This window comes from Schistocerca nitens, chromosome 3 (genome assembly GCF_023898315.1).
Source record: "Schistocerca nitens isolate TAMUIC-IGC-003100 chromosome 3, iqSchNite1.1, whole genome shotgun sequence".
NCBI classification, from domain to species: domain Eukaryota; kingdom Metazoa; phylum Arthropoda; class Insecta; order Orthoptera; family Acrididae; genus Schistocerca; species Schistocerca nitens.
Genome location: NC_064616.1, coordinates 340,280,794 through 340,294,352, shown reverse-complemented (window position 1 = coordinate 340,294,352; position 13,559 = coordinate 340,280,794).

The following is a 13,559-nucleotide window of genomic DNA, read 5'->3' as shown; positions in this document are numbered from 1 at the left end:
ACACAACATTCCCATCTTAGATCATCCACCCTACTCACCTGATTTGGCCCCCTGTGACTTTTTCCTTTTCCCTAAAGTCAAGTCAGCTTTGAAAGGAACTAGATTTGAGACTGTTGAAGCAGTAAAAGGAAAAGCGACGGAAGTAATGTATGGACTTACCGAAAATGATCTGCAGCATTGCTATGAACAGTGGAAAATTCGTATGGAGCGGTGTAGAGACCGAGGAGGAGAGTACATTGAAGGAGATAACATGAAATTGTAAATAATTGTAAATAAATGTTTTTTCCAGCATCAGTCCGGTTTTTTTCTAGCCGCACCTCGTATTTATTTCTTCACTCAAATCTACTGTTAGCAGCGTAAGCTACAACTATAGCAACAAAGTTATGTATTACTTTTACTATTTGAAATTAGGTGTAGAATAAATTAATACCTCTGTTCATGAACGGCATCTGTTCCTCGCTCCTGCATCCAGTAAAGAGCCAGACAGCGTGCAAAGGAAGTCATAAGAGTTAGCACACTGGATTCGTATTTGGGGGAACGCTGGTTCTGATCCCCATGTACCCTTAACATTTAGGTTTATGTGAGTTCCTAAATTGCTTAAGAAAAATAACAGTACGCTACCCTTGAAAATGGAAAGAACAGTTTCCCCCCGATGCGTTCCCCAGCAGAAGCTTGTGCTCAGTCTCTAACGATCTCGACCTTATCAGGAAGTTAAACCGTAATCATTTTTCCCTTTTTTCTGAGTTGCGGTATGTCTTGGGGCCTAGCCGTGAACACAGTAGTCACTACCTGTTGTCTCGTGGGAACAGTGAATGACTTGACGACAACATAACTGTCACACGTTGCCTGGTAATGAATTGCCTTAAAACCCTTCAGTAAATGTCTTCCTGTGGGTGTTCCATTCTGTAATAACTTACATTCCGGGAAGACATTACGAGATTATTGGTGAAATAGCCATGGCAATGGCAATATTCTGGTACTAGTGGTGTTATGCAAATGTTTAACTTTTTGACTGGTAGTTATACTAAAAAAATAAAAATTTTCTAATGAACTGAGATAGTTGTTTAGATATGAGTGATTCGCTCGTATATGCTTCTTGACCCATGTAGGTGTTTTACTTTGAGGAGAGTATTCACAGAATGTACAGTGATTGTTTGCCTACCTTGGACTGGAACCAAGAAGAAGAGCACTCCCACCTTTTAGTCTTTATTTCTCTAATAAATGACTCCCGATGCCTGTTACAGAGATCTTTTCGGTATCTGTTACTGCTTTCTTCGTCATAAATGTTTGTCTCTGTAGTTAAATGTCCCTACCTTAAAAAAAATCCCACCAAAATATCGTTATGCTTATTATTACTTAACACTCTGAAAAAGGAAGTACTTAAGGCGGTAGTGCTATCTGAAATTTTCTAGAAACCGACTTTTCAGATTAAAATGTTCTCTGGGATGTCTACTTTATTAAAGTGATCATCCCACGTTCGTCAGAAACTACTTTTTCGAGTTACAAGGTGATTTATGACAAAATGTCTCCGAAAACCATTCGCAGTGGGAAAGAAATAGCCGACATCGCGGCCGATGTAGCAACATGTAATTTCAACGACGTCCTACCAGGCTTTATGGATATAATGAAGGTGCTCGAACTTGACATCGGACCAGTCTGTTACAACTTCTGCACAAAAGCGTACGAAAAGCGTATCGAGCGGGCATAACAGCGGATGACAGATGCTGCCAATGAGGAGCACCATGGCCACGAAGAAGATGGATGAAGATACAGTTTCACAAAAAAAAAAAAAAAATGGTTCAAATGGCTCTGAGCACTATGGGACTTAACAGCTGAGGTCATCAGTCCCCTAGAACTTAGAACTACTTAAACCTAACTAACCTAAGGACATCACACACATCCATGCCCGAGGAAGGATTCGAACCTGCGACCGTAGCGGTCACGCGGTTCCAGACTGAAGCGCCTAGAACCGCACGGCCACACCGGCCGGCTATAGTTTTACATCTGGAAAGAATGCGGACAAGGGGTGTGTGTAACTTAACAAAGAAAAATTTACCCCAAAATTTTAAACACGTTTTTTCTCGGAAACGTATTTGTCAAATTGGGGGTAACATAACTTGAGAACGGTACAAACGAGTTTGATCGGAATGTGATGTCGGCATTCTGAATTGAATTCTGTATCAGCACAAGCAGCCCTTTTCCGATATTTTCAAAAGTCAGATTTTCGGTCCACCCTTTTGTGTCGATTTTCTGGGCGCAGAAAATGACGTTTGTTTCACCACGTCACCATTTTGTTAAAATTCATGTTTTTGGTTATCCTATGTATACTGATAGCAAATATATTGAAAATTACGTATACAAATTATATTGTTAGAGGTCCAATAGGAATTCCCGCCATTGACAAATGTTCCATCTGCAAGAATTCCATCCACCTGGTGCCGCGGTTACAGCGAACGTCCGACGCGGACAGAAAACGTGATTTCTTAAAGACAAAAGTGTGCCGCGCTGGATAAGCCGAGTGGTCTAAGGCGCTGCAGTCATGGACTGTGCGACTGGTCCCGGCGGAGGTTCGAGTCCTCCCTCGGGCATGGGTGTGTGTGTTTGTTCTTAGGATAAATTAGGGGCCGGCCGCGGTGGTCTAGCGGTTCTAGGCGCTCAGTCCGGAACCGCGCGACTGCTACGGTCGCAGGTTCGAATCCTGCCTCGGGCATGGATGTGTGTGATGTCCTTAGGTTAGTTAGGTTTAAGTAGTTCTAAGTTCTAGGGGACTGATGACCACAGATGTTAAGTCCCATAGTGCTCAGAGCCATCTGAACCATTTTGATAAATTAGGCTAAGTAGTGTGTAAGCTTAGAGACTGATGACCTTAGCAGTTAAGTCCCGTAAGATTTCACACACATTTGAACATTTTGACAAAAGTGTAAGAAATAAAACGATATCATCATATTTAATATTACTTTTTATTTGACTTCAAAAAATTACGAAAATCGGCTATTTCTCTATGCGCGCAAAAAGGGCTACTCCATTAATTTACAGGATAGCTCCAAAGAAAATTTAAGTTTTATTGTAGTTCATTTGAGTTTGTGACTTAGCAGCAGCTCATAGACGCTTGAGGGGTGGTACTTCCTATAGTGAAATACTAGGTGTTCTGTACGAGACAAGTGCCACTTCCTGCGTTGGCCACAACTCACTACCCTCGTTGGCAGGCTCCTATTGCTGCATTCGCTCCAGACATTTCAGGATCCATCATGCACAGACTGCAATATCTAGTTGCAGTAATGAGGTTGAGCAATGGTTTCTGAACTGGTTATTCGGTGCGCTACTGTTACTTTATGATGTCCCATCTGAGCTCTGCGAGTAGATGCTATGGATATACAAGTCTTATACGATATTGCAGTGAATGTGTTGTTCAGGAGTACTGTGCAAAGTTCCTTCGGACATGCATGCAATGGAATGACAACAATGAAAATTTGTGTCGGAACAAGAATCGATCCCGAATTTCCCGCTTATCGCGAGCGGTCGTCTTATCATTAGGCCTCCGAGCACGCTTCACGGCTATAGGACGTATGGAAGTTCGCATCTAGCCGTGAAGCGTGCTCGGATGGCCTAATGGTCAGTCTGCCTTCGGCAGGGCAGCAGTGCGGCCCGCGCTCGGCCGTCCACGCCGCTGCGCGCACGGAGTGTTTGTTTACTTCCCCGTCATCGCGCTTCTCAGTCGGACAACCTATAATGGCCAACTCTTACAGGAAGAACTCTCTGAAGTTCACCTTCTCAAATGAATACGCACGACCCAAAGCACTGGCCGTCGAACGCTTCCTACGCGAAGATGTGAAGATCTCGCGTAACTATCTCATCAGCATACACCTATCGATGATTAGCAGCGTCGTTTGTTCAGATGACTTCCGATGCTGCCTGCAACGAGATTATTCAATGGTTGCGACATGGATTAAAATTCTACACGTCGGACCTGTGGATATCGACCATACAGGACTTGGCCTTCGAACGATCCGTGTATTCTAACTGCCTTTCGAGGTGAAAGAAGATGAAGTCATCGCGGCACTAAACCCGTACGGAAAAGTCCAGAGTCACGTAGCCAAGACTTGGGCACAGTTTACGACGTATCCGGTGCTTAATGGTGTGAGACAAAATGGCTCTGAGTCCTATGAGACTTAACTTCTGAGGTCATCAGTCACCTAGAACTTAGAACTAATTAAACCTAACTAACCTAAGGATATCACACACGTCCATGCCCGAGGCAGGATTCGAACCTGCGACCGTAGCCGTCGCTCGGCTGCAGACTGTAGCGCCTAGAACCGCACGGCCACTCTGGCTGGCCGGTGTGAGACAAGTCCGAATATATCTCAAACGGAACGTCCCATCGTACATTTCTATCGGCGGCTTCCGCACGGTGGTCATTTACGACCGACAACCTCGAACATGTTCTGGTCCGTAACGAATGCCTGCAACGCCGCATCACACAACTACGGCACGACGATACGAACACTGATCGAACCACAACCGCCTTTCCAATCACCTATGCGGCGACACTGCACGTCCAGCCCTCACAAGACGCAGTTCATGAGCCTCTCTCTGGACGAATGCACAGGGAGGCGTTCCAGCACATTGTCCATAGCAGTGCTGCCCGCGAACATGACTTAGAGACTGACACACCCACGATAGAAGATCACGAGGATACCAGCGAGAGTGTTATGTAGACTGAAGCCCGCATCATAACACCCGCGGGCTTTGTACCGGAACGAAGTGAATCTCTTCCTTCTTCAGACATTCACATTGCCGGAAGCTAAAGTCGCCTAGACGACGAAGAAAACGCCGCAAGACGTCAGACTCTACCACTGAGCCCCCTCCGCGCGACGAAGAGATGGAACATAACTCTTGCAGAGAACACGATATCTCTTTCTCCTCTGCCACGTAGAAGCGTCATCATCAAGACAGTGAGCCGTCCAACATAGATTGTGAGGAAGCCCCGCGCCCAGAAGCAATGGAACATAGCACGCCAGTCGTCACCGACGAAAATGAGCCGACTCGGCCAACGTTGCCACCTCTCACCAATATTGAAACAGATGGACACTTTTCATGGGCAGATGACACGGATTTCCCACCTCCACCCGATGCAGAAATGAGATCGGTTCCTCCGTTACATCAACACTAAAACGGGGGATGTATCTATGACGACTTCTGCGACTTTTATGGACTTCCAGAATCCATCACGAATATCTTCACCAGCTACGAACCTATCGACAGCACGGATCCCCAATTGCTACCATCAGCACTAATAATATCAGATCCCACGTTAAACTTCACTGCTCCGCGACACGCTAAGAGCAGCGGACATCGATATCGCCCTGTTACAAGAACTGAGGACAGCAACTTGGTACGGGTGTTATGGATACGAGACGTACGACGCCCCTGCAGCTATAGAATACACAGGCAGAGCCATCCTCCTCCGAGAAGGGATTGCGGTTTCCGACGTCGCATATCTCCCACGCCGCGAGGGGTGGCCACAAGAGTTGCAGGGATCAAAATCATAAATCTCTACGCCCCATCGGGCACTGATAAACGGAGGGATCGCACCCAGCTCTACGCAGAAGATATCACGCCTTTATTCCTCTGCAGATACGATCATCTCATCGTAAGTGGAGATTTCAGCTGTTTTCTCGAGCGTACAGACCAATACACACATTTCACCACATGTCCGGAGCTTCGCTTCCTCGTCCGCCGCCTTCGTCTACTAGAGACTTGGCGAGTGGTACACGGCGACCGCCCGGCGCATACACACATCAGGAGCCACTCTGCCAGCCGACTTGATAGAATATACGTCTCTGACGCTCTAACATCCATTCTCCTCGACGCCGAACGTTGGCCGTCTGCCTTTTTGGATCATGACATCTACATCTTTACCATGAACCTACGTAGGCAATCTAAATGGTTCAAATGGCTCTGCGCACTATGGGACTTAACTTCTGAGGTCATCAGTCCCCTAGAACTTAGAACAACTTAAACCTAACTAACCTAAGGACATCACACACATCCATGCCCGAGGCAGGATTCGAACTGCGACCGTAGCGGTAGCGCGGTTCCAGACTGTAGCACCTAGAACCGCTCAGCCACTCCGGCAGGCCGTTCAAGCATCAGCATAACATTTCTGACTATCAATTATAGGTGTATAAAAAATTATATTTGCACACTTGCACCGGCCGGCGTAGGCAATCTATATCGGGCAGTGCTGAACGTCGGAAACTCAACGTCAAGCTACTGCGGGACCCTGAATGTCAACAACAGATCACCGACACGCGGCATACCTGTGTTCAACACATCATGCGTTACGAGACCACATTGCAGTGGTGGTTACTGTGCGACAAACCGGCCATCCGACTCGCCTTGACACCCTATGGCAGAGCCAAATCCAGGTTGTATCACCATACAACAGCTACTATAGCGCTCTACGCGAGCTCATTGATCACCCTCCATCCCTGGATCGTCTAAAAGAAGCTCAGCGCATCAAGACAAACATTTTAACCTGGACCAGGTGCCGTTTAGAGAGCGCCATTGTAAGAGCACGCAGCCAAGATAGGATTAAAGGTGTAGAACCTTCTATGCATCATACTGTTCAAAATGTTCTTGGACGCCGACAGGCTTTACTGACAACTTTAGGCCTACCTGATGGACGACAGCTGATTTCGCAAGCTACCATTGCGGATGTCTTCACAACGCTTTACAGGTAACTGCCGGTGCAGAGGCCATTGCTGAGGTTGCCCAGGAGATACACTGTACACTAAACGCCGCGGCTGCAACCCTTCTGATTGCGGAGTGATCACCGACGACGTCCATGGAGCTGTGGCCAAAGGATCGCTGAATGGAGAGACATGTACTGGGAACTTTTGTCCGTCGTCGCACTCCCGCCACCAACGTTCATGGAAGGCTTACTAGTACCAGTCCCGAGACCTGCAGGAGAAACACGACTCTACAGTTATCGGCCGATCACGTTGCTCAATTCCGACTTCAAGATTTTCACAGGCCTTCTAGCTGTGCGACTCGAGCATGTATTACGAGACATTGTTTCCCACGAACTAACTTCCTTAGGCAGCGATCGTGATACACAGACAGCCCTCAGTGAATATCGATATTTGATCGCTGTGGCAACACACTCGCGACTGCCAGGCGCTTTAATCTCCATCGACTTCAAATATGCGTTTGACAGCGTCAATCATGCATTCCTCAACGCAGTGATGGACCGGATGTCGATTCCACCGACGTTCACGCAAGTGATTATGCAGCTCCTTCGTGAGGCAACGTCCAGGCTTCTCGTCAACGGCACACTTACAGAACCCACACGCATTGAACGCTCAGTACGGCAGAGCTGCCCACTGTCGACGGTACTTTATGCCATTGCGATGGAACCACTCGTTGGCGAATTACGGCGATGCTTGACAGGTGTTCCACTCCGGGATCATGTGTTCCGCTGCCGAGCCTACGCGGAAGACTTGGCCGTCGTCGTACGTTCAGCGGCCGACGTACAAGCTGCGATGCAGTGGATTACCCGTTACAGTGCAGGGGCAGGGAGCGCTATGAATGTCGCAAAATCATGCGCCATGAAGATCGGCCGCGGTCTTCCCGCAGACAGCGTAGTCCCCTTCCAACTGGTGGACACCCTTCGCTGTCTCATGTTGGTGTACACGCGACACATTCACAGCACCTCAGCGATCAATTTTCGGGCGCTACTGCAACGCATCCGTGCAAACATACAAAAACACCTACTACGCCCGCTAAATATGAGCAAGAGTGTCATTTTCGTCAATATCCATCTGGCAACCCGGATACCCCACATCGCGCAGATTCTGCCCATCACTGCGACAGTGGTAGCCGGACTACAGGAGGCTTTAGGGTATTTTATATGTTCTGGACACATCTTCAAAGTTCAGTATGAAGCTCTCACCTTACCGAAGCGGTAAAGTGGTGTAAAGTGTCTGGTTAACTTGAGAGCCAGGATTACGGCACTTTACACCAATACTAGTGTTACTGGAATGTTGACCACCGAGCTCGCTCCTTTTTCGAGACGCCCACCGACGTCTTTGGCACACATCCCACCTCCGATGTCTCACATCGGCCGTTTATTTTTGGAATACAGCTACATATGCACCGAACTCCCCAGGACCAGGAAGACGACCACCCGCGACATTTACCGCCTTCTCTGAAAGTACCCACCCCGAAACCCCGTCGAAGCACGTCAGCCCCAGGTTTAATGGCCCACAGTTTGGAAAACAATCCACCAACCATACCACACCACTGACACCACCTCGACGTGGTACCTTCTCGTCAAAGGCAAATATATTACAAGACAGAAACTGCATGGCATCGGGCAGGTGGACTTACCCTGTGCCTCAAGTGCAATGTCGAAGATACAGATTTAGATCATTTTGAGTGTGGGCCAGTAGCAGCTGTCTGGACCCTCGTACATAAGATTGTGGCTTCCTACCTCCAAGTACCCCTACATCACGTTTCTCCTACCATGATGATATATCCTGACACTATCTACTTTCCATCGTCTAAGTTGCATTCCATCACATAGATCAGTGGCATGACTATCAACTACCTCTCCCGGGACGACACCGTCGATCCGGCGGACTTTGGAGAAACCTCGAAGTACATCACGACACACTTCGCCGACATCGACACTATGGAGCCACTTTCGTGAACTATTTACAGAGTATTTTCGCCAACCCGCCTCGGAGCTGGAATCTCTACGAACCGTGCCAGCCAAGACTGCACGATCCCACGTTCCCCTTCTAATGGTCAATGATAGAATGGACGTTGTTCTGATGGCGCGCCAAAGTGTAGCATGGTGCAGAAAGTATTCCTAATTTATTTCACTTCTCTTTTCTCCTCATCTTCTAAGCTTTTTTTCCTTACACATGTTTATCCTTTTGACGCATAGCTCTCTATCTGCAGCCTATTTCTTTTCTTTCTCCTGCGGCCCCTCATAAAAATAAAATAAAAAAAGTTGGGTTGCTGCGGATGGTGAGACTGTATGCTTATTTACGTATGCAAAATAGATGAGAAAAGAAGAAGGATGTTGAGAAAATTTTCTTATTCATGTTTTACTTTTTCAAGGAATATTGTGTTATTTTATGAAGAACGTCGTCTTTTATTTTCATACACTAAAGGTTTTTATTTGTTTTCTAATTACCTGCTCATGTAGTAGGTCTTTATTCTTTGTTCTCTACACGGAAGAAATAAATTTGGCAGTAATAATTTAAGAAAAGGCGGTAGAGCACAAAAAGAAAAAAAAATGGTAAGGTGATCGCTCGCGATAAGCGGGCAAACCCGATTCGAGTCCCGGTTACGCACAAATTTTCATTGTCGTCAATCCATTGTGAAGCTGACGGATGTCAATATACGCAATTGCTAATGTATTTCATGTACACCAGTCTTAAGTTCAACATGACACAATGATTTTCTCGGATTACCTTGCAAGGTCACTCCTGACTTGTGTAGTTTATTCTCTGGTGCCTTGTCCGAGTAACGGGCCGCCCGTTTAGATGTGTATTCGTTACCGTGCAATGCCAAATAAAACGCTTGCCTGATACGTGAAACGTACCCGCGTAATAAGTTAAACCAGCTTACATTTTCTTTCAGAAATGCGTGTATTTTCTGATGGCGGTAATGCTAACAGTGTCGTTGGAGGCTTTAGTACTTAATTCCGTCATTCGAAATTTGTTCACTACAGAAAATCCTGTCAATCATCTCCCGAACGCCGAAATGGCAGATACCGACATAAGTGATCTCGGAGGAACAGAAAGAAGCAATAAAATATCGCTCAACGAAGGGGAGGCATCTAGACATGGTGCGTTTCTGTAGAGGTAACGCAAAATAATTAGTGTCCTTTCTAGCAGCAGTTTACTATAGGACACTGAAGCTATGAAGTATATCAAGTGATTTTCCTTTCAACAATGGTTAATTGGATTATCCGACATAAGCCGCTTACAATAATCTGGTGTAGAATTGTGGCAAACGCTCTATGCTCACTCTTTATGGAGTTTTTAAAGAAGTAAAATCTCCTGTATAAAATCAACATGCAGTCACAAACAGAGATTTTGTGAAACTCAAATCGTTCAGCTGGGCCACAAGAACTAGAGCGCTTTAGACAGTCGCGCACGGGTCGATACTGTGTTCCTTGACCTCTAGAAGACATTCACACAGCCATTTAATAAACAACGTAATGGTTTACTGAGTGTCGGACTAGGTCTGTGATTAGACTGAGGACGTCCTGGGAGGTACAGCTCAACACGGAACGAAACCGACATATACGAAAGCAGTACATGACTGCAGCGCCTCAGACCACTCAGCTAATCCCACGCGGCGTATGATCATTCCATTTAAAATCACTCCTAATGCCTACTCTCAGATAATTTATGGAATTAACTGCTTCCATCTGCTTACCTGCTATATTGTAGCTAAATTATAAATGATCTTTCTTTCTATGTATTCGCAGCACATTACACTTGTCTACATTGAGATTCAATTGCCATTCCCTGCACCATGCGTCAATTCGTTGCAGATCCTCCTACATTTCAGTACAATTTTCCATTGTTACAACCTCTCAATATAGCACAGCATCAGCCGCAAAAAGCCTCAGTGAACTTGCGATGTCATCCACAAGGTCATTTATGTATATTGTGGATAGCAACGGTCCTACCACACTCCCCTGCGGCACACCTGAAATCACTCTTAGTTCGGAAGACTTCTCTCCATTGAGAATGACATGCTGCGTTCTGTTATGAAGGAACTCTTGAATCCATTCACACAATTGGTCTGACAGTCCATATGCTCTTACTTTGTTCATTAAACGACTGTGGGGAACTGTATCGAACGCCTTGCGGAAGTCAAGAAACACGGCATCTACCTGTGAACCCGTGTCTATGGCCCTCTGAGTCTCGTGGACGAATAGCGGGAGCTGGGTTTCACACGATCGTCTTTTTCGAAACCCATGCTGATTCCTACAGATTAGATTTCCAGAAAAGTCATTATACTCGAACATAATACGTGTTCCATAATTCTACAACTGATGACGTTAGAGTTGTAGGTCTATAGTTCTGCACATCTGTTCGACGTCCCTTCTTGAAAACGGGGATGACCTGTGCCCTTCAATTAAAAGTTCAAAGACCAGTATATTAACCCATTCGTTATTCTGCACGTTAATATCTTGGCTGCATATCCGGTGTAAATGGGATTTCTAATACTATATCCCCCTACTCCCTCACCCCCGTGCCCACACCTCTCAGTGTCGCCGACATCATTATGGGGTGGGTGAGATGAAGTGACAACAGTAAAAGAAAAAATCAACAGAAATAAAAATTTTACATTTCTATTATACTCATAAATGTGTAATAGATAACATGAAATCTCTACTTACTGGGCTGCATGAGAACATTTCGGTGTTATCCGGCAATATGAAGTTTTCCGAATGGAGCCTTTGCATGCTATCTGGATGAATGATTGTGCCGTAGGCGAATCCCCAACGAAATTAGAGAACCTCGATTGTGGTCTTGAAACGATAGTTTGCATATAAATCGTATTCACGGTGCTGGTTGACAATAAACGAGCGGTTCGTTGTTAGTGACTGAGCATTGCCTGAATGCAGCGTGCCCATTCGTGCAGACTTGGAACCTTTTGTTCTCAAACTGCGACGACGCTGCCGAGTTTAATGTGCGGCCATTAAGTATAACTAAGTGTGATGAGAGCGATTAAAACATGCTGTTGTGTTTATGTTGCTGCTGACGTTGGAGAAATGGGAGTTGAGATAGCTTAAAAACAGGTGTCTTTACTTGGTGGATCGTGCCCAAAAGCAACAACAGAGCGTAAAGTTCTCTCCGTCAGAGTAGTTAGACTCAGAAATGCCTTATTATCTCACTTGGGTGCGTTGGACGCGGTGCGGATGCTTGTGGCTGGACACACAACACTGGCGCTCAGTTTAATTTTTATAAAATGTGTGCTCAAACCTCTGAAAGCCCATCACGCGACCTCACGTGCTGCGCAGTAACATGCGAAACAGAGGTAAACCATGCACAGATCGAACCAGAGAGCTGTGTTTACGACCGTCGGTGAAGTACACCAGGCAGCAAGAGTATGATCAATATGAGGTTATCCTCTAGACTGGTTCTACATCTGTGTTCCAGATGCACAACTCATAAATAGTTAAAATAGTAAGATACATCATACACAACAAGTTAAAACACGAATATGAACAACACGTGATTTGACCCGTTGCATAATTATAAAAGGACGGAGGATTAGAGCTTGTCATGTAATCAGTGGTCATGCCAATAAAGATGGAAGAAAATCTCGAAACAGTACGATATTTTCTAAAAACGTACCATCTGTAATAGATCGTTTTCTTCAACATATGTGATAGTGTTCAAAGACAGTATATGTTCCAAAGTCCTACCGCAAATTGATGTCAGTGATATGGATCTGTAATTCATTGGATGACTTCTATTTCGTTTCTTGTGTACTGATATGACCAGTGCAACTTTACACTTTTTAGATTAGGATCTTTTGTCAAGCGAGCGGTTGTGTACGGTTACCAAAAGTGAAGCTACTTCAACAGCATGCAGCGAAAGGAACCTAATTGGTGTGTAATCTGAACCTTCATTGACTGATGTAAGTTTCCTCGCTACGCCAATGGTATCCGTTTTTAATAAATTTATGTTGGCAGCTGTTCATGATTCGAATCCTGGAATATTCACTGATTCTGCTTTGGGGATGGAGTTTTGAGAAACAGTGTTAATTAACTCTAGTATAGGGGCGCTGTCATCGGTAACATTACCTTGGCTGTCTTGCAGTGATGGTATTGCTAGTGTGTTGCTGCTGACGTATTACACGTACGACTAGAATCCTCTTTAGATTTTCTGTCAGTTTTCGAGTCAGAAAATGGTCGCGGAAGCAACTGAAAGCAGTTTGCATTGTTTTCTGTACCGGGGGAGATCTGTTCCGTCTCTCATTAACTGACTTGTTATGAGACTTTCAAATGCCATCAATAATATTTCTCTTAATTTAAGCCACATCTAGTCAACACTCACATTGTTAGTCCAGAACAAATTCCGAGTGGTCTCCTGAACTAACTATTCTAAACAAATTGTGGTGAAAGAATTTAGTTCGATATTGGGTGATTTTTATTCCTAATACCAACTTCAAACACGTCTTTTCGCTAACATATGGAAGGTTGATTGTTATTACCACTGCCTATAGTTGTAGAATTCGTGTAAGCCTGCCTATTAGAAATGAGACTTCAGTTTTCCTTCAAACTTTTAGCAACTCTAACGTCTGAGCTGGAGCTTCAGTAAAAGGAAACTAATATGAGTTTATTCCTGTTGTCGAGTTTACCGTCCATCCATACTGTCTCACAGAAACTATTTCATTCATTTCACTACAAGGTCAACTACTTCTAACAGCAAGAAACACGCCATCACAACTGAAGTAATCTATCCTTTTGAACACCGTCAGGCCCCTGTCCCCTTCGGCTGATCTTATCTTTGACTATA